The sequence below is a fragment of the Nyctereutes procyonoides genome, unplaced genomic scaffold (genome assembly GCF_905146905.1).
Source record: "Nyctereutes procyonoides isolate TBG_1078 unplaced genomic scaffold, NYPRO_anot_genome, whole genome shotgun sequence".
Classification (NCBI taxonomy): domain Eukaryota; kingdom Metazoa; phylum Chordata; class Mammalia; order Carnivora; family Canidae; genus Nyctereutes; species Nyctereutes procyonoides.
Genome location: NW_026575131.1, coordinates 56,653,579 through 56,675,841, shown reverse-complemented (window position 1 = coordinate 56,675,841; position 22,263 = coordinate 56,653,579). Strand labels below are relative to the sequence as shown.

General features: G+C 56.4%; 1 protein-coding gene across 3 annotated transcripts in view; it reads right to left on the bottom strand.

The window, feature by feature from the left end:
* Positions 1–22,263, bottom strand: part of GNG7 (G protein subunit gamma 7) — a 125,902-nt gene that overhangs the window by 62,875 nt on the left and 40,764 nt on the right. The window lies entirely within an intron of this gene.

Here is a 22,263-nt window from a genome sequence, read left to right as displayed (position 1 = left end):
CTCAGATAAATGAATAAAATCTTTTTTTTTTTTTTTTTAAAAAAGGGGATCCCTGGGTGGCTCAGTGGTTTAGTGCCTGCCTTCGGCCCAGGGCACGATCCTGGAGTCCCGGGATCGAGTCCCACATCAGGCTCCCTATATTGAGCCTGTTCTCCCTCTGCCTGTGTCTCTGCCTCTCTCTCTCTCTCTGTGTGTCTCTCATGAATAAATAAATAAAATCCTTAAAAATAATAATAAAAAAATAATAAATAATAATAAAAAATAAAATGTGAGACACGTTTCGTACACAGAGCGGGCTCTGACTCCCACCCATGACTCTCTGGCGGCAGGGGGAGGGTCCGTGCCCAGAGCCAGACGGGCGGCGACTGCAGCTCAGCCATCCAGCCCTGTTCCAGAGGCCCTCGAGGTGAAAAGCTTGCAGGTGAAAAGCTTGCAGGGTGTGACTACCTGTAACAACATGGTCCTCTATGCCAGCCATCTGCTCCCTGTGCAGGTGAAGACAGAGCCAATTGTCCCACCCCTGGAGGGAAAACCAGAGGCGATGGACTCCCAGCATGAAGGCAGGCCCGATGGTAGCCCACCCCACCTGAGCGCTCTGCTTTATCTCAACTCTAATCTTTTAAAAGCCTTATTAGAGGAGCTCTCTGGGGGCAGGCGGGTCGGGTCACTGAGTCCCAGCTGCTCCCCGGCTGTGGGATCTGGGAAACCAAATCTGAACTGATTTCCTGGCTCCTCGCCTGTACAAAGAGGTGAGTAGCAGTGCTGGCCTCAAACAGATGAGACAAAGAGCTCCTGGATCCCTTATTCCAGCGATTTGTAAACATTCTGGTTCCAGGACCCGTTTCTACTCTTAAAAACGATCAAGGCTACATGTGTGATAACACCAAGCCAGGCGCGGACACACGCACTCATGCGGTTGGCCCATCTGCCGCCCTGCTCCGCTGCCAGCTCTCCGGAGGCAGGGTCTGGGGGTTTTTCCCTTGCCATGTCCCCACTGTTTGGCAGCAGCAGAGCCACCTGCAGCCAGGCAGCTGATGGCACCACCCCGAGGTGCAAGATTCTGTCCAGGAAGAGAGAGGGTGGTGGGAAGCCCGGTGGCCCCGGTGCCCCCTCCAGGAACTGCAGGGAGTACTCCGCAGACCTGCCTGCGAAGGAAGCCTGCTGGGCCCTGAGACGAGACACGCTCTGACCGGGGCTGAAACATCCCATGTCCTAGCCTTGTTCCACCTGTGCCCTATACTTCCTCAAGCAGACTCTGTCTCCCTTCTGCCTGGGGAGAAGCTGCCAGCAGAAAAGAACAATCCACAAGGGCTTCAGTCTCCACCAGCCCCCCTGAGCCAGCAAAGCAAGGGAGCAGGCGGGCATGGGGACACCCTGGGCTGGGGCCTGGAGCAGCTGAGCAGGAGCCACTACGCAATCATAACAGCATGTGCTGCCTCCGATGGTATTCTGGGAATCTAAATTAATCCCAGACACCGGGCTGCGAGGCAGAAGCAGAAGCCGATCTCAGCCCGGGCAGCAGGCCACCCGTGTCCTCCTTTTTCCTAGATCAGAACTGCCTTTTATAGCCAGCTCGATGTTGAACAACTGGGAGGGGTCAAGGGCAAGAGAAGCAAGAACTAGAAGTGCAGGACATGCAGGGAGCGACCAAATCAAGGCTGGAACTCAGACCCTGGGCTCTGGGGCAGGCACTTGGCACAGCAGAGCCAAGAGGTCAAGGGTCCAGGGCGCCTGCAAGGGTGAGGGGGCAGGGCCTGGGGGAGTGCTGCCACGTGTGCCAGAGTGCCCTGGGAGGGTGGGTGCCCTGCCCACCTTCCTCCCTTCTGAAGGGGGAGGTACCATGCACCAAGTGGCAGAGCTGAGGTCTGAAGGCACACCTGTGTTCCCACCCCACTGGGCTGGGAGGCAGCGGGGGACCCGGGGTGATGGTGATCGCTCCCTGGGCTGCATATGCCAGACAGTCCCGGGCTTGGAAACGCAAACTCAGGGCCGTGTTTCCGGAGGCCGGAGCAGAGACAGAACAAAACCGGACAGGGTTCAGGCTTGCGGGCAATGGCTGAATCTAGAGACCAGCCATATGGAGAACGCAAGAGGGTGATGCGGTCAGGAGCAGCCTCGGTGTTTGGGAGGATGATGCAAGTCTGCTTGTATTCACCGTGCACGGAGTTTTCAGTTCTTCGAAGGTCGCCGAGGCTGGGCGGGACTTCGGTTTGTCTCGCCTGATCCATTTCACAGGTGGGGGGAACTGAACACAATAATAGTCAGGGGCCCCTCTGTTTGGAGCAGCTGCAAGTTTTCTGCCTTGTGCCTCTGAGCTGCAGTGTGGACGCCTTTCCCCACGCCTCCCGTGTTATACCATAGGGGCTGTGTCTCCCACCACCCCACATTCACAGAAGGAGTGTGTCCTGTCAGGATGCTTTTCCCAGAGAGACACAGGATGACCTGCCCCCCAGAAACAGCAAGCCATAGGGTCCTCGGAGAGCAGCTGCATTCTGGGGGTGAATGAGGTACATTTCACTATGGAAGTGCAAATCCCTTGCACAGCCCAGATTAGTTCCTGCAGCTACTGTAACAAATCACACTGATTTGATGGTTAGAACAGCAGAAACTTATTTCTGCAGTTCTGAAGGCCAGAGTCCAACCAATATCACTGGGCTGAGGTCAAGGTGTGGTGGGGCCATGCTCCCTCCTTCCTGCCCACTCCAGTTCCTAGGGCCTAGGCACCCCGTGGCTGGTGGCTATGTCCCTGGTCTCTGCCTGTGATCACATGGCCTCCCCTATGTCAAATCCCCTTCTGCCTCCTTCTTATAAGGACGCTTTATGATTGCATTCAGGCCACGTCGGGAAAATCCCTCCATCTCAAAATCCTGAATTTAGTCACACCTGCAAAACGGTGGCCCTTTCAGATGCCGCATTCACAGATCCCAGGGACTTAGGACCTACTACCTCTGGGGGCCTTTCTCCCCAAGCACAGTTTCCAGGGCACATGTGTGCGCACAGGAAGAGCTCCTTTGCTCAGCAGCCAGGCACACCTGTGCGAGGACAGGGGCCAGCTGAGTGTGGCTGAGCGCTTGCCTGCAGGATGTGCAGGGCAAGGAGGGGAAGGCCCTATCCGGCCGGAGAGAAAGCCCCAGCACTAGACAGCAATGTGACAATGATGGCTGCCCGACAGTCAAAGTGAAGGCACGTGTGTTGTCCACGTTAAAAAAACATTCAAACGGTAGCAATTTAAAAAAAAAAATGAAGTTGGGAAATAAAATTCACCTGGACTCAGGCGCCCACAGGGGCTCGGCCTGGGCCCGGGGACGACCCCCTTCCTGTTGCACTGAAGAGGCGGTGCTGCCGCCAGCTGCAGGCGCGCCAACCTGGCGAGGTGTGTAACCACCAAACACACATGACAGGCTTTCTGGGGAGCAGCCCCGGGACAGCAAAACACTAAGCTGCAGCCGACAGCAGCACAATTAGCTCCTTCCTGGCCCGAGGCCAGAGAGCACCCAGAAAGCTCGTGGGGGGTCTGCAACGCCTCCTGGAGAGAGCTCACAGCTCAGATGGCATTTGAGAAAAAAGGTCAGGTTGAGCCTGCCGGCTGCCAGCCCATGACACAGAGCAAACCGCATGGAGTCAGAACGATCTGCAGGTGGCTGGTAGGTGGAGCTGAGGAGGAGGAAAACCGAAACAAGAGAGTAGTATGATTCAGCAGAGGCCCTGCCCACACACGATCTGCCCTGCGAGAAACAGAGGCCCAGACGCCATGCGAGGCAAGGCCGGGGACTGGGATGGCAGACGGGACCGGGCAGGATTCCTGCACGCGCACGTACACACGCACGCACGCATACGCACACGGGGGCAGGGATATCCCGCTGGAGGCGCGTGGACCAGCCAGCATCACAGGAGCTCAGGGTACAGCACACGAAGCTCCCCCAGTGACGCAGGTTGGTAATCAGAGATAGGCAGGGGGCTCAGCTGTCCCCAGATGCGCGCATACCTGTGCTGCCTTACACACACCCCGGAGTCCCGAGCCGGGGACCCTGCAACTTCCCTCGCCAAGGTGCTTCCTCCAGCATCTCCTTCTCCTACAGAGAGCTGTGAGACTGTGCTGGAGTTCCTCCTGGGGTGACCAACAGTGTAGCACACAGTGGCCCAGGGCCACCCAGGTCTGCCGTTTGCTGGCACCCTCTCGGCTGGCATCAAGGCCACGGTCAGATCCCTGCAGGCCTGTGAACACAGCTGAAATCTGCAGGCCTAAAATACAAAGCCACACTTCCTTCTGCCTACTTAAATTTTTTTAAGATTTCTATTTATTTATTTATTTATTTATTTATTTATTTATTTATTTGTTTGTTTGTTTATTTATTTATTTAGCAGGCCTCACACACAGCATGGAGCCTAATGCGGGGCCCAAACTCATGACCCTGACATCAGGAACTTAGCCAAGGTCAGATGCTTAACAGACTGAGCCACCCAGGCCCCCTGCCTACTTTTTTAAAAAACTCAGATGAGAGTTGCATAAAATGAAATGAACATTTTAAAGTAAATATTTCAGTGGCATTGAGTACATTCACAAAGTTGTGCAACCACCACCTCTACCAGTTCCAGAACATTCCATCACTCCAAAAGAAGCCCTTTCCCCACCAGCATCCCCTTCCCCAGCCCTTGAGAGCCCCCTCCCCCATCCATGGATGAGCTCATCCTGGACGTGTCATACATGTGGACTCACACCCCATGGGGCCTTCTGTGTCTCGTTCCCGCCCTGAGCATCGTGGGCTCGGGGTCCGTCCCCGGGGCAGCGCATGTGGGCGCCTCACTCCTGTCTGTGGCTGAGGGCCGTGACCATGAGTGGTGGCACCTTGATTGTCTCCACCTCCTGCCTCTTGTGAATCACGCTGCTGGGAACATGTGTGTATGTGTCCTTATATGAGCATCTCTGCAGCTCTTCTGCATACATTCTTATGACTAGAACTAAGGGGCCGCTGGGCTCCCTTTGCACCATGGCCATCCCTCCAGTGCCCAGCGCAGGCCTTGCATTCTGCACTACGTACTCCTGGAGTCCCTGCAGTGCGACCCCTTGGTGTGCAGGTGCGCACTCGTCTGACGGACATGTGCCCTGAGGTGATGGGCAGCGGGGATCCTGTAGGACAGCAAGGAGACTTGGGCGCTAAACCAGAGGGACACCCCAAACCAAGCTACTGAGGGAAATCGTATTTTAATGTTCTGTTGTAAAAAATCAAAATGACGTACAAGATCTGTGAAGAATTAAATCCTGAATTCAAAATCAAGACAGGATTGGTAACTATGTTATGAGAGCTACACTGGAGCCTGAGCCACAAGGAAAAACCAAGGTGTCCGATCCTGTCTGCACTTAATTAACATTTTGAAATTCAGTTTATTGTGGATTTTCACATTAACTTTGAGTTATTCATAGAAATAGTAAATAGTGTTCAGTTAAAATGTTCTACTTTTATGTAAGATCAAATTAGAACAAATTGGAATAAACAAGTTAACGTTAACACGAATTTTAAATTTTACATTACACTGCTGTTTATCTTGATCCCTGTGGTTCTTGATGCCACCCCATTTTGTGTACCCCGGGGTGAGTGCCCACTGGCTGCACCTGGCCCTGGTCCTGGGACCATTGGGGTCCCAATGGATCTGGCTGAGAGCCCAGCCCTGCCACCTCCTGGCAGGGGTTCCCCAGGCTCCCTTCAGTTTGGCCATTGCTAGAACCCCAGGGGTGCAGAGCACCTGGAGGGTCGGATCCTGGGGCCCGGCAGCTGGCAGGGTCTTGCCCGTACACGGGAGCCAGGCTGCCAGGACCAGGAAGGGGCCAGCGTAACCCAGAAGGCCCCATAGGAAATGAGGCGTCATCTGTCTGTCCCAAGGTAGAGCAGAGTGGGGAGTGGGTAGCAGCTGGTGCATTGTTTTTCTCAGTCCCTATTTCCCTGTCGACAACACGGGGTCGAGACACAGCCCCCACTGCTGGTGGGGCAGGTTTTAGATGAATGTCAGACCAGTCTCTGTCTCAGCCTTAGGGCCCTTAGGAATAACCTCTCAGAGAAGTGGGCTCAGGGCAGGTTGTCCCCCAAATGCCTGCAGCAGGATGCACCCTGCTGGTGAGGGTTAGTGTCCCCTGGACACATGTACAAACAGTCCTGGGGTGTGTGGAGGGGAGGGAAAGAGGCTACCAACTGGTCCATAACTCAGCAGAGGCCCCTAGGGGAGCTTTTCTGCCACGCTGTCACCTGTGAGGCTTCAAGGAAGCAGGTCAACACTTTCTTAGAAATGATCTGGGGGATCCCTGGGTGGCTCAGCGGTTTGGCGCCTGCCTTTGGCCCAGGGCACGATCCTGGGGTCCCGGGATTGAGTCCCGCGTCGGGCTCCCAGCATGGAGCCTGCTTCTCCCTCTGCCTGTGTCTCTGCCTCTCTCTCTCTCTCTATCATGAATAAACAAATAATAATAATAATAAATAAAAAGAAAATGATCTGTTCTGCAGATGGTATCAGTGGGCACTTCCCTCAGCCCTGCCTGGCCTGGTGCTGTGCCTGACAGTCAGTGCAGCCAGGCCAGCTCTAGGTACACTCTGGCACCCTGCCCTCTTCCCCTCCTCGGCCCTAGTGGGATTCCGGCTCCCAGAAAGCAAGCAGAGGTGCCATCATTCCAGCCCCGGGCCCCACAGGGCAATAGTCCAATGGCTGGTGTTATGGGTTAAACTGTGTCCTCAGCCCAAATTCACGTATTGACGTCCTAACGCCCAGCATGTAGTTGGGAACAGGGTCACTGCAGGGGTACTTAGTTGAGGTGAGGTCACACTGGAGCAGGGGGGGCCCCAAAGCAAAGACGGGTGTCCTTATAAAAAGGGGACATATGGACCCAGACAGGCTGGAGGAAGCCCCATGAAGATGGGACAGAGATAGGGACGATGCTTCTACAGGCTCCAGAACGCCAAGATTGCTGGTGACACCCGGCCACCCGGCCGTGAAGATGGGGGGCCTGGGACGACTTCTCCCTCTGCAGGAACCAGCTCCATGACACTTTGGTCTTGGACTTCAGGCTCCAGATCGGGAGAGGATACATTTCTACTGTTCCAGCAACCAGGTCATGAGAGTTTGATACAGCGACCCTAGGGGACCAAGTCACGGGACTAATACCCTGGGAGGTCTGGTGAGAGCCTGCTGTGCTTCGATCTCCCCCCACAAACCCTCAGACACTCCCCGTGGTTGGATCAAGAAGACGGCAGACACCTCAGGAAAAGCACCTGGCAAAGGTCTCAGCCTCAGGAGTGGCTTAGGCAGCCTAAGAAACGCGACAAAGACCAGCCTTAACTTTCACAAGTTAAGGAGAGGCTTGGACGGAGGTGCATGGCCGGCACATTTCTCCCAGGCCGGCTGGGCTTTAGGGGGGCTCAGGGTGTGCACACCTGTCTCCTGAGCACTCCAAGAGACTCTGTCCCAAAAGCCAGCAGAGGCAGACACTCAAAGCCAGAGCCAGGCGGGCGGCTGGCCTAAGACCTCCCTGGCTGTGGTGGCATTTCGTGCTGGTCTGAAAGCAACACAGGGCGGGTTCCCTTTCACCACTGCCCCCCTGCTGCTGAGCCCCAGCCACTCCCGCCCAGACCCTTAGGAAGACACTCTGTCCAGTGATTCGGCCCCTGGCGAGAGCCTCAACAATGCAGTGGGAGACGATGACTGGGAATCGGGATCGCGCACGTCTCTGCACAGACTGACTCAAGGGGACAGGAATTCCGCCGGCGGGTGTCTAGACTGCGGTGTTTCTGGGATGCAGGAACCCGGAGCCAGGAGTGTTGGCCCACGGGGAGGCCTGTGCTGCCACCTGGCGGCCACGGCTGCACAGCTCCACAGGTGTGGGGGTCCAGTCCTTCATGGGGCCTGCATGAAGGGGGAGGCCATACCAAGCCTGCATTTATTTGCGGCAGGATGAGACCCCTGGGTTCGGGGCTCCACTGACCCCCCCCAGGAGACTGCTCCCTGTGACCATGTGACCCCTGAGGTCCTGGGATGCTGCACACACTTAACTACACATTGAGTGGGGTAACTCACAGAGGCTGGTTTATATGGTGTGACTCCTTGGGGTTTATTCTGTGTCTAGTGTGAGCAGGGACAAGTTTATTGACTTCATTTCCCCAAATAAGGAATGCAGGGTCTCCCCATCCTGGCACTGCTGACATTGGGTTGAGTTAGTCTCTTTTGGGGGGTATCCTGGGCACTGTGAGGGGCTGAGCATCCCTGGCTCGAAACTCCTGGATGCCAGGAGCACCCCAGTCATGACAACCACAGATGCCTCCGCACACATGGCCCTGTGGCCCCTGGGTGCAGTCATCCTGGGTCAGAAACTCTGGCATAGGTGATTATTGGTTTTTTCTATTGGAACCAAATGTCCCTTCTTAGAAGCAGAAACTGTACAGGCTGCTGCCGCCAGTGGTACCCGCGGAGGTGGCTTCTGTCCTCTCACCTGTGAGGGGCCCTCCATCAGGGCTGGGTGGTTTTGGGGGAACACGGGAACGAGGGCTCAGGGAAACCCCACATGCTCGGCCACAGGCGTGGAGGCGGGTCTGTCCCAGGAGGGACATCCCACCAGAAGGCCTAACCTTTTGCCCCAAAATTCTGCTTCTGGATTTTGTTTTGACGATCCTTAAGCAGGATCCTTTCTCCTCCTGGCTTTGCCTGGACGCAGGAGTACATGAGGACTCTGGCTGGCCGGTGGCATGTTTGCCTTTGTAACCCTTCCCTTCACTCAGCGACATAGAAGATTATATTTTAGAACCACATCTGGGGATCCCTGGGTGGCTCAGCAGTTTAGCGCCTGCATTCGGCCCAGGGCGTGACCCCGGGGTCCTGGGATCGAGTCCCGCATCGGGCTCCCTGCATGGAGCCTGCTTCTCCCTCTGCCTGTGTCTCTGCCTCTCTCTGTCTCTCATGAATAAATAAGTAAAATCTTAAAAAAAAATGAACCACATCTGTGTAAAAATGAATATACACAAGCCTGGGTTTGTTAATAAATAAATACTAATATGTTATTCACATTTTGTTCACTGGTTTTATTATCTTTTTATTTTTTAAAAGATTTTATGTATTTATTTGAGACACGGCAAGAGAGAGAGAATGAATGGAGGGGGGTAGGGGCAGAGGGAGAAGCAGGCTCCCCGCTGAGCAGGGAGCCCAACATAGGGCTGGACCCCAGGACTCTTGAGATCGTGCACTGAGCTGAAGACAGACTCTTAACCCGCTGAACCACCCAGGAGCCTCTTGTTCACTGATTTTAAAAGAAGTTAAAACCAACACATTTCAGTGGGCTGTGGACTGCGTCTGTGGGCGCGGGGTGCAGGGCCTTCCCTCCTGCCCAGGCTGGGGCTGGACGTGCCCAGCTCCTGTGCCTGCTTCAAAGCCTGGGCCAGGGATGCAGGGAGACATCTGCGGACATCAGTGGCTGTCCCTGGCCTGAGTGGGTGGGCCCAGGGATGCTTCTGAACTCCCCCCCAGTGCCCAGGACGCCCCCTAGAGAGTGAATAAACTGCCCCGTGGCGCTGAGACCCTGGGCTATGCAACGGACTCGACCGCAGAGCCCGGCAAGTTCTGCCGCCTGAAGTGAGAGGCTGAGCATCAAGGTGAGTGAGGGGCTGGCAGAGGGCTGCGGGCACACTGACTTCTGAGGGAGTGGCACAAACACCAGGTGCGGAGCCCCGTCCCCAGGGCCACCCCAGGGCTCCACGGGGGTGAGGGAACCACCTGGGGGACGCCCAGAGCTCCCGAGATCCAGGGCAGCACTGTGCACAAGCCAGGCCGCAGGTCACCCATCACTTGCTGCCCACCAGGGGGAGGGCCGGGGGCAGGGGCTGCCCTAGGTTCTGTGTGTCTGAAAAGGCACGTGACATACAAGCTACCATTTTACACTGTTCAATTCAGTGGTGCCTGTGCAACCCACACCTCTCTGGTTCCAGAACATTCCATCACCCCAAAAGGAAACTCATCCCATTTGCTGTCACCCCCCCTTATCCCTCCCCCAGCCCCTGGCCCCCAGAGCCCCCTCCCTGTCCATGGACAAGTCTGTCCTGCACGTGTCACTCACACACGTGGACTCACATCCCATGTAACCTCCTGTGTCTGGTTCCCTCCCTGAGCACTGGGGGCTCGAGGTCCACCACCGGGTCCACCCCCGGTGTGGGCACCTCACTCATGTTCATGGTCAAGGGACATGTCTGTGTGGGGGGGACACTGGGGTCATTCCCACCTCATGGCTGTTGTGAAGTTGTTGTGCTGCTATGCACACATGTGTGCAGGCTTCTGTGTGTGCACTCCCTTGGGAATGGAGCTGCTGGGTCATCTGGTAACCCCGTGTTTACCCGCCAGACTGTCCTCCCCCACAGCGGCCACCCCCCTTCCGTGGTGCATTAGCGCACTGCCATGCTGCACCGCCTTGTTTTAGTGGCACGAGGATCCGTACCTGCTGGTGCCTGGCCTAGTGGAGACTCTCAAGAAATGGGCCTCCTTTCCCCCCCACATCCTTACAGGGGTGTGGAGCCCCAGGATGTAGTTATGCCAGGCCAGATAGCGGCAAGGCAGATGCTGCAGGGCAATCCCGTCCATTCCCCGGGGGTCCTTGTTCCCAGTGCCGGCAGGACATCTTCAGCTGCAGGTGGCTGGCACCAGCTCAGGGGCTGAGTTGACACAACATAACAGGACTATTCTTGGGGTGAAGGCCAGTGAGCAGACCCCCATGCTGAGGAAAGGGAGCTGGAGAGAGCACAGGGCTGGGGGCTGCCGGCCTGGCTCTGAGCCTGTTTCCCACCTGCTGGCCCTGTGGGGGACTGGAAGAGAACATGTAGCTCAGAAGGTTCCGGTAAGTGAGATCCTTGCACAGGTGGGCTACCCAACATTCGAGCACCACGGAAACTACTGTATTACAACCCAATATGTGTGAAGGCAGGGCTCCCTCCCCTGCACTGCTCCCAGTTATTGTCTGTGGGCATCCTGGGTCCTGTGGGGGGCTCAGCAGCATCCCTGGCCCCCACTCCTTCAACGACTCTAGTCATGACAACCACACACGTCACCAAACATGGCCCCGGGTGAGCCCCTCTGCGTGAACAGATTCTGTTCACCCCCAAAGGACTTTATATTTCATAATCCTGACACAAACTCTAAAGCTTGAAAGTTTGCCTCGAACACAACTCAAAGTCCCTGTGTGCTGGGATCACGATGGGTCACCGTAGGAAACCCTCTGACTCAGAGGTAGGCAAACCATGGCTCTGGGCCACCTGTCCTTATAAATAAAGTTTTATTGGCTCATGGCCCCTTCATTTATAAGGGCCGCAACTGAATAGACAGAGACAGTCTGGCCCACAAAGCCAAAACTATTTACTATCTGACTCTTTAAACAGAAGGTTCACAACCCCTGGTCTAGGCAAAGCTGAGGGGACCTAACGTCCTAGACAGGACAGATAGGCACGCACACAAACAATTCCATCAAATAGAGATAATTTCACTTGGCGGCACTGGGGGATAGTAGGGTAGTTCAGGACCGGATACAGTGGGGGGAGGGAAGTGGGATTCCAGGATGAGCTGGAGGAAAGAGGTCTGGCTGAAAGGGGACCTCGGTGTGGGTATGTGGATGGAAGGTGGCCCAGGGGTCGGTTCTTACAACTGTCTGGGAGGGGAAGGGGGCGGGGAGGCCAAGCAGCCACTGTGAGGGGTGGGGCTCTAGGCCTCAGGAGGGGGGGCACGCTGCCAGGGAAGTCACGTGACCTGACGAAGCTTCTGAGGCTGGGCGGCCTTTCTTTCCTCCATGTGACACAGCCCTGACTCAGCTGGGCTAGATGGTGGCCGGGAAGTAGGTCCTACCACTACTTCTGGATATTGGGACAGTTTTGCAGGAGCTGGCCCAAGCTGGCTCTTGACCTCTCGGCCTGCCTCCAGCCCCACCCGGAGCTTGCTGGAAAGGGCGCCCTCCCCGCCAGACTCCCTCCCGGGTGTAGGCGAGCTTCCTGGAAGCCCTAGGCACATGGCCACAGCGCAGCCTGCTGACATCCTGCCAGGCTGCTGCCAATAAGACCCTTGGCTGCTGTGGAAGGGCCCTGAGGAAGCGTCATAGGTGTCAGCACCATGTCCCCCTCCCTATTCCTTCAGAGGACAGTCGCTCCCGGTTCACATGGGCTTTGCTGTGTGCAGGAGCTCTGTCCTGCACCAAACAGGAGGCATTCCTGCAGATAGGGAGTGAACCCGTGTCCCCGTGACTCCCCACCCACCAGAGTGGAGGGGAACCCAGCCAACATCTGAGACCAGAATCACAGAATCTCACGGCTGGCGGGAGTCCAGACACAGCACTGGGCTAGGGCACTCTCTGGGGGCTGTGCTGGGACTGTGGGGGCTAAGCAGCACCCGTGTCCCCAACCCTCGGTGCCAGGAGCACTCCCAGTTCTGATGGCCACAGACGTCCCTACGTCACCCAGTGTCCTGGAGGCAGAACCACCCCCAATGAGACCCCCTGTCTCAGTCCAATGATGGAAACAACTTTGGAAGCAGCTGGGTAGACCCTACATTCAGTGCCCTGCGTCGGCACTGTGTTTGAGGAGCACAGTGAGGAGCCTGCGGAGGTCCTGGTCCCTGAGGCGGAGCCTGCAAATTTCTCGACACAGACACTATTTCTGGTGGCCTGATCCCTGGAAAGCACAGTTCCCAGCCCTTCTGCTTCCCAGCCAAGAACCAGCAGAGGATCCTGGGTCCAGCAGCCTTCCTGGCATTGCAGTTGGTGGCTCTGCATATCCCCAGGCTGTTCCCAGCAGGTGCTGGCAGAGGGGCCCAGCTGTACCCGGAGGGCAGGGCTCTGCAGTTCCAGCACCCTGCCTCCCCTCGGCAAAGAACCTGGACCAGGGGTGGCTCTCACGTGGGCCTGACTGTTCCTGGGGGACGCTGGGCAATGTCTGGGGACACCTGTGGTGCTCCTGGCATCCAGTGGGTGAGGGTTGGGGATGCCACTCAACCCCCACAGTCTCCAGGTGGCCCTGAATGTCCACAGTGCTGAGGGGGAGATGTGCTGCATTAAGTATTTGGCGAAAGTTGAGTCTGATCCCTGCTCACGCCTGGATACCAGAGCAAACCCCCAGGGGTCAGAGGGTACAAACCAGGGTGAGCCCGGCGTCTCTCCTCTCAGCTCAGGTCACGTACTCCATCTGTACAAAAGAACAAACTGGCTGGGAAGAGGAGGGAAGGTGCAAGCCTACGGCGCAGGCTCCCGGGGGACAGGGCCTGCCCGGGGGACGGGGCCTGGCTGACACTGACCCCGGGTCTCTGTCACGGGCAGTGGGGTGAAGCAGAGCTCCAGAGCCCCGGCCTGCGATGGGCCAGGATTCGCAACCTCCTTCTGGTCCGCCCTGTGCAGCACACACACAGAAGCCCCAGAAGCAAACGTGCACAGGCACCAAGCCAGCTGCTTGGCCTTGCCATGGGAGGAGGACCCAAGGCGGGCGCTCACAGACAGCCAGTGTGGCTGACCCAGCTGGCCGGGGCCTTGCACTGAGGGGGCCCACCCTGTCCCACAGTCTACTTTGTCTCTGGTCTCCCCACGGTTTTGGAACCAGGGGCCCACAGGGCCTGTACCTGGTCACACGGCTGATACATGAGGAAGTTTCTGGGGCCCCCCTGCTCTGAGCCCCACATGGGCCACTGACAGTGCTCCCAGGATGCTCTGGATGCTGGTTTGGGCAGATGGGGGCTGGTATTGGGGACACCCGAATTTCCCAGCAAAGAGAGACCTGGAGTCCCATCTGAGTGCAAGCCCAGCTCTAAACCTATGTCCAGTGTGAGCAGGGACTGAACTCAGTTTTTTTCTAAATAATTAATGCATGGGGATCCCTGGGTGGCGCAGCGGTTTGGCACCTGCCTTTGGCCCAGGGCGCGATCCTGGAGACCCGGGATCGAATCCCATGTCGGGCTCCCGGTGCATGGAGCCTGCTTCTCCCTCTGCCTGTGTCTCTGCCTCTCTCTCTGTGTGTGTGACTATCATAAATAAATAAAAATTAAAAAAAAATTAATGCACGGCCTCTGCCCAGCACTGCTGATGTTGGAGCTGGCTGTTCCCAGTGGGGGCATCCGGGCACTGTGAGGGCAGAGCACACCTTGGCCCCCACCCCGATGCCAGGAGCACCCCAGAGTGACAACCACAGATGTCCCGGACACCGCCCAGGGTCCCCTAGGGCAGACCTGCCTTTTCCTGACAACTGCTGGTCTGAACCAGGAACTGAGCTCCTCCAGGGAGGCTGAGTTGACCGACTGTGCGGGGCCCAAGCCTGCACTTGCCCCTTCGGCCCCTGTCACCCTGATCAAAAGCCAGGGGCCAGCCTAGATGGTGGGCCATCCTTGGGGCACCTGGCCATGAGGCTCAAGCCCATCCCCACCCTGCAAGACCCGGCTCATTCCCCCTTCTGCCCCGAACACTCCTCCCTGTCCCTTCCTCAGAGAACCTCCTGGACCCATCCAGGTCCAGCAACCATGACTGACGGGGGACTGGTGCTGGGTCAGGACTTGCTGATTTGCGTGGCCCCAGGGCGGATGCCCCCCAGCCTCCACTGACGGTGGCCACAGCTCTTAGCCACACTTGCCTTCCTTCTGTCCCATATTTGTTTGTTTTTGTCCCACTTTTTTTTTTTTTAAAGATTTTACTTACTTATTCATGAGAGACACAGAGAGGCAGAGACCCAGGCAGAGGGAGAAGCAGGCTCTATGCTGGGAGCCGGACGTGGGACTCGATCCCGGGTCTCCAGATCACGCCCCGGGCTGAAGGCGGCGCTAAACCGCTGGGCCATTGGGGCTGCCTGTCCCACGTTTTTAAATGAGGTTTTCACTTGGAATAATCGGGGATTTACAGTAAAATTGCAAAGACAGCTGAGAGAGTTCTGTCCACCCTCCACCCTGTGCCCCTCACAGGAGCATCTTCTCTTCCAGGGCATGTTTGTCACAGCTGGAAAGGCAACATGGCCATGCCTGACGCGGATGCCCCTGGATTTCCTGTGAATGCCCTTTCCTGCCCCAGGACCCCATCCTGGGGGTGGCTTTCCTGCTCCCTGGTCTCCCTGTCTGCCCCAGTCTCTGGGGTTTCCCTTGCCACCTTCCCATCAAAGCTGCTTGCTTCTGAAAACATGGTTACTTTTCGTTTAAAAAACAGTCACTTGGCATTTATTATTGTTATTTCTGAGTGAATTAATAAATATTTAAATCTCTTCTTAGCTTTAATTTTGAGTCTGGTGACTTTCGATAAATAGAACATTCTCTTTGGAATCCTGAGGACCAGAGAGTTGAGAAGCTCTGTCCTGAAGCCCATCAGAGACCACGGCCCTCATGGGGTTCTGCGCACAAGGTCTCACTGGCATGCGACCACATCGCTGTGCCCATGTGTTGTCTCCGGTGGCTTCTGTGTTATAAGGGCAATGCTGAGTAGTTACGACACAAACCGCCTGGCCCACAAACATTAAAGTGCTCCAGGTATAGGCCTTTCCAGAGAAAGTTTGCGCCTCATGGTCTAGACTGTAGCAAGTGTGCACCGGTGCTTGTACATAATCAGATTGAAACCTTACTAGTGCGTAGGGCGCTGGGATACCATCCAAGAGCCCATCATGTGACAAGTTCAAGGAAACACCGCTGTGGAACATCATTCACCCGCGAACAGGGGCGAGGCACCCACAGGCTACCCCGGGGATGGACCCTGAGCCCACGATGCTCAGGGAGGGAACCAGACACAGGAGGCTCCCCTGGTGTGAGTCCACGTGTGTGACACGTCCAGGACGGGCTCATCCATGGACAGGGAGGGGGTTCAGGGGGGTTGGGGGGTGGAGGGGTGACAGCTGATGGGGATGGAGTTGCTTTCTGGGGTGATAGAATGTTCTGGAATTAGATAATGCAATGGTTGCACAACCATGCAAAAGTACTAAAACCCACTGAATCGTACACTTTAAAAGGGTGAACTGTATGGCAAGTGGACTATATCTCAACAAAGCTGTTATAAAAACATTTTTTTTAACCGGTAGAATTAAGAAAACAGAGCTAACAGGCCTGTACTTAGGTTCCCAGACGCCGCCCTGTTTCATCTGCACACACCAGGTCTCGCCCTCAGTGCCCTGCCCTGTGATCCGTCCCACAGACATAGTTACGGCCCCCCCACCCCTACCCCAACCCCCCGGAGCAGGGCCCACCCCAAGGGGCTGCTCAGATGCAAGATCAACATGACACACAGAAGGGAAAAAGTTCAAGTCATTTCCCATCGAGACAAATGAGAAGAATCTCAGGCAAGAATGCAACACTTTCAAGCCATTAAAAACAAAAGAAAAGGGGCGCCTGGCTTGCTGGGTGGGTTGTGTGCAATGCTTGATCTCGGGGTTGTAAGTTCAAACCCCATGCTGGGTGTATAGATTGCTTAAAAATAGAAATCTTGGGCAGCCCAGGTGGCTCAGCGGTTTAGCACTGCCTTCAGCCCAGGGCCTGATCCTGGAGACCCGGGATCGAGTCCCGCGTCGGGCTCCCTGCGTGGAGCCTGTTTCTCCTTCTACCTGTGTCTCTGCCTCTCTCTCTCTCTCTCTCTCTCTCTGTCTCTCATAAATGAATAAAATCTTTTTAAAAAATAGAAATCTTTAAAAGAAATAAAAGCCAAAGACGAGATTTCAAGGGGACATCCCAGCTGTCGGTAGGCTCCCAGGCCCGTGGTGCCAGCCACCTCAGGGGACCGGGGGCTTCCTTCGTGCCATTGGCACCCCAGGCTAGGAAGCTGGTGGGGGGCACAGAACCCACCTGTGGGGTGGAACTACGGGCAGCGCTCAGGCTGTCCTGTGACCTGGGGCAACCTCTCCCGGCCGTTTCCACCCTTGTTTTTAAGAAGGGTGAAAGATGGGAGTGAAGCTCCTCTCCTGGCAGAGGGTCCCAAAGGTCAGACCACAGCTCAGCTAAGAGACTTGCAGACAGAGGCCCATCTGTGCTGCTCTGATGTGCTCGGGGCCTCCTCCTGGGGAGGTCCCCCCTCTTCCCTCCTGCACAGCCTCCCTAAAGGAGGACCGAGTTCACCCCCCACCTCCCATGTCCCCACATGGACATGAGAACCTCAGAAGGTGACTGATAGGAACTGAACTGTGTCCCCCAGACTCCTCTGTTGAAGCTCTAACCCCCAGCATGACTGTCCTTGGACTTGGGGCCTTAAAGCAGGTGATTAATGTAAATGAGGTCACAAGGGTGGCCCTAGTCACACATGACCATGTCCTTGTAGGAAGAGGAGGGTGGCACCCAGATACACACAGAGGGCAGACCCCCTGAGGATGGGGGTCAACAGGGTCTGCACACCCAGGAAGCCACCTCAGCACACATTCTGATCACAGACCTCCTGCTTCCAGGTCCCTGAGAGCAGATTTGTCATTGACGCTGCCCTGACTATGGGGTCTGGGGGTGTTGCTGAAGCAGCTGCAGCAGGCTCTGCAAGTGACCGTATATGAAGAGAGGGAGGGTCTCTGCAGGTGTAACTGCTTATGTTAAAATGAGGCCAGACAGGATTAGTGTGGCCCTGACCCAGGCACTGGTGTCCTCATCAGAGGAGGAGACACACAGGGAGAGGCCAAGGCTGCAGGGTGCTGGGACTCTCAGGTGCTGGAGGAGGCAGGAAGGACCGACCCCCGGAGCCTGTGGAGGGAGCATGACCCCACTACACCTCCACCTCAGGCTCCTGGCCCCAGAATGTGGGAGAAAGAAATCCTGTGGTTCTCAACCCCTTGGTGCACAGTCTTTTGTTACAGTGACCACAGGACACTGACACATGTCTCTCTGGTCTCCCCTCAACCCACCCTACAGTTCAAGAAACTGGTCTGATGAAGGGGACCTCCACCCATCCTCATCCTCAAAGCACTCCTGCTGCCCTCAGGTGACTGCCACGTGGTACCTTTTGCAGATTGCCTTCTTTTCTTTTTTCTCTTTTTCTTTTCTTTTCTTTTCTTTTCTTTTCTTTTCTTTTCTTTTCTTTTCTTTTCTTTTCTTTCTTTCTTTCTTTTCTTTTCTTTCTTTCTTTCTTTCTTTTTTTTTTTTTTTACTATATTGATGGGTCATATTAGTTCATTCTGGCTGCTACCACAGAACTCACCGACAGGGTGCCTTAAACCACAGACCTTACTCCGGTTCAGGAGTTTGAGATCCAGGGGCCCCCAGGGTCAGTCGGTCCCTGGTGTGGGTGCATATCTTCACAGACGGCCACCTCCTCACTGTGTCCTGGAGGGAGCGCTCTGATCTCTCTTCTTCACCTTACCAGGGCGCTAATCCTGCCATGGGGGCCCCCTCCCTCGTGACCTCACTTCACACCGGTCCCTTCCCAAACCAGGCCATTGGTCAGGGCTATCACATAAATTTGGGGGACACAAACATCCAGTCCCCAACCTGGGGGTACGTCATCATTCTTAAACACCCATTACGTACAGGCCAGGCCCTCTGAGGCTCCACAGTGCCTGGCAGATGAGCTTACTTGGAGCCTGGCCATCACAGGCCTGGCTACCTAACAGCACCCCCATCCCTCCCATTGAACCACGCCTCTTAATGGCTTCATCTTTGTGCTTCTGAGGGGTGCACAACTTCCCCCTAAAAGAATTTACAGTCAGAGATGACGCCTGGGAGGTGGAGCATGTCCAGGGAAAGACCCAGATACCCGTAAGGGCTGGTTCCAGGCAGGAAGGCTAAGAGCACAGGGGGAGGGAGATGTCATTCTCAACTTTACCAATCGTACCTTAGGACCTTTGATCTCATGGCATCTCTATTTGTGCAAAAAGTCTATTTTTTTCCTAGAGGTGTGTGGGTCCAAGCGAGGGTGGGTGAGGGAGAAGGCATATCTTGGATTCTACAGCTCACACTGGGCTCCCCTGTGCCTTGGGGGGCAGACAGGTGGCCCACAGGCTGGGGTGAGGTGTCAAACCAGAACAAAAAGGTACCTTATCCCCAAAAGAAGTGAAAGCAGGGACTCAAACAGGTATTCCCACCTTCGTGTTCACAGCAGCATGACTGATTCACAACAACCCCCAAAAAAGGAAGAAACAACTCAAGCATCCACTGACGGATGAATGAACATAATGTGGTCCATCCACACCTGGAATACGATCCAGCCTCGGGAAGAAAGAGACCCAGACAGCTGCCCCCATGTGGACGGATCCCGAGGACACCAGGCTCAGAGAGGAGACCCAGACCCAGAAGGACACCTCCTGCAGGACCCCACTCCCAGGAGGTCCCTAGAGGAGGCCCGTCCACAGAGACAGAGGAGATGGTGGGAGCCAAGGGTGGGGCGGGGGGCGGGGGGTCAGTGCTTCCTGGGGACGGAGCCTCTGTGTGGGGAGATGGAAGGTTCTGGAGACGGTGGTAGGGGTGGGTGCAGGGTGGGGTGCGTGTGCTTCGTGCCCTGAGCCGTGCACTTAGAGACGGTTAAGGTGGTGAATTTTAGGTGTATTTTACCCACCAAAAAAAGAAAATGAGAAGGTGTTCCAGATGCTCCGGAGGTCGCCTCTGTCCTGGTTTTGCCGTGTGTGGTGCAATACGGCCTGTGCATAAGCATGGTGGCCACGGGGCCCTCGTGGCGTGGAGCCACCATCTCGGCTGGGCTCCCTCCAGGACACAGTGGAGCATGCTGGTCTTCTGGGAAGTGTGCAGAGACCAGCTCTGCCAACCATCCCTGGTAGGAGCCAGGAAGGGGAGTGCAGGCAGTGGGCAAGGAAAGCCAGCCTCTCTGGCCCGCCCCGCCATGTCCCAGGTGTTCACTGGGCATGGAGAGATCCGCTGCAGGGACCGGGCTGTTTTTGCCTCGAGAACAGAAAAACAAGGTGAGCGGAGACACTGAGTTACCGCACAGCTGTGGCCCTTCCTGAGGCCTGCAGGCTGGGCCTGCAGAGGATGGACTCTGTTTGCCACTTTCCCAGGGTGCAGGCTCTGGGCCAGGGGCACATTCTGTGCACATGGTCAGCCCCTTCTTTCTCCTCCTCCATCACAGGGACAGGAGCAGGGGTCCGGGGCTTGCCACCAACCTGCCAGAGCGCCTGGGGCTCCTCCCTCAGCCCCAGCGTTTCCATGGGTACCAGACAAGCCGGGTGAACTCAGGGGTCTTTGGGGAGGAAGGAGGCAGAGCCCAAGAGGAAGGGCCCTGGGGAGGCTGACCCCCAATGACCACAGGCGAAGGGACATGCTGCCTGTTCATCCAGAGCCCTCGCTGTGCCCAGGCCGGGGGGCTGCTTACCTCATCGACCCCTTGCAACGACCCCAGGAGTTCACCAGAGGGAAACTGAGGGTGGGGGCCAGCTTGGCTGAGGGTCTCAGAGCTGGGAGGGGCTGTGCTTCCGGGGCCTGGCTCCAGCGCCCACGGCCATCCCTATCCCCCAGCCGGCCTGGCCTGCAGCACTGTGGAACCAGTCCTGAAGCCCAGGGGCCCTCTGCCCACCACCACTGGGGGTGACTGGGCACCCTCACCTTCTCTGGAAACAATGTCAGTTCATTGTGCCAGGGATGGGCCTGGAACCCACGGTATGAAGCACGGCTTCTGCCCTCGGCCTCCTTGCTTCTTCATCCTCAGCGTGTACACCCCTTCCTGGCACCAGCATCAACTCCTGTGCACCTGTACCCAGGCAGCTCCAGGGCATTGTTAACCTCAACTCAGACATCACTTCCTCCAGGAAGGCCTCCCTGAACACCTGCACTCACTCTCACCATCAGTTTGTTCGACTGGGGTCTCATCCAGCACAGTCCTGCCCCAGGGGACACTGGGTGATCACGACTAGGGGGAGGGGCTGGTATTGAGTGGGTGGGGCCAGGGATGCGGCTTGACCCCCACCCTGCAGTACCCAACATGCGGCGCAGTGTCTGCGGCACCCAGGGGGCCAGCTGGATCTACCCCACAGGGCCAGGACATAGAAGGCCAGTTAATGGTTTGTCAGGGGGACCAGCTGGTGTGACCCCAGCCTGGATCCCGGATGTTGGCCATGTACTCCATGTGCCTGTCCCTCACCCCCGCGACCCCCGCTCCCATCAAGGACACCCACAGCTGGCAGCCTGGTGCCAGGAACATCCGCCTGGAGCTGCCAGACCTTGCTTTCTCCCCCTCCAGCTGCCTCTGGCCTGGCGAGCCCCACGTGGGCTGACGGTGCCCGGCTGTGGGCGCCCCCTTCCCACAGGAGCAGGGGTCTGGATGAGTGGGAACGTGAGTCAGGCAGCCAGGGAACGGCATGTCACATTCCAGGAGGCTAATGAGCTCCAGCGATGACGGGGCCAAGGAAGCTGCATGTGATCGTGACTCCTCCTGGGTTCTGTGCTCTGTCCCTGATGTGTCACTGCCCGGTCACAGACTCACCTCTCAGTGCAGGTCAGGTGAGGATTGTGCCGGAACCTTCTCGCTTTCACTCACTTGCTAAGCACTGGCTAAGCATCCCTGGCCCAGGGCATGGACGCAGCTGATGTGAATGTCCCAAAACACTTACCATGTGGCCCTGGGCAAGTCGTTAGCCCCTCTGCCACCATTTCCTCATCAGTGACAGGGACGCAAAGGGGCCTCAACTGAGGCTCTCGGCCTGAAATCAAGTAGCTGGTGGGGCTGGGGACCGGCTTTTGCACAGCTGCTAGGAGGCCCCCACTTCCTCACTGACTCCTGGATTCACGATGTGGCCACTTGGTTTCCTCAAGGCCATAGAATGTCTGCTGCTGCTCTCTCTGTCTCTGTCTCTTTATTTTGGCAAAGAACAAACACCTATCTCACCCATTTTTACACGTATCGTTCATCAGCATTAAGAATATCCATGTCTGTGTGCAACGGATGTTCACAACCTTTTCATCTTTCAAACCCGAAGCACTGTTGGACACTAACTCCCTTCTCTGTCCTCCAGACCCTGGCACCGACTGTCCACCATCTATCTATGGACCTGAGTCCTCTGGATATGCTCCTGGTCTCCTTCAAGAGCTGGCCTGATTAGGTCAGACCCACCTAGACACTGTCTCTCTTAAGCCAAAGTCAACCAAATGGGGTCTTCCTATACCTGCAAAATCCCTTTTGCCATTTCCCATTAGCCTAAGCGAAAGAGTGGCATCCGGTCTATTCAGGGGTTCCACGCACACGAAGAGCAGGGATTAGATGGGGTGTGGACAGCAGAGGGTGCCCACCTGGAGCAGCATCTTGGAAGCTGCGGCCCGCATGGCCACTGTAAATGCCACGGCCACTGTAAATGCTGCGGTGAGGAATACCCACACCCGGAACCCCTCTCAGGTGTCAGATTC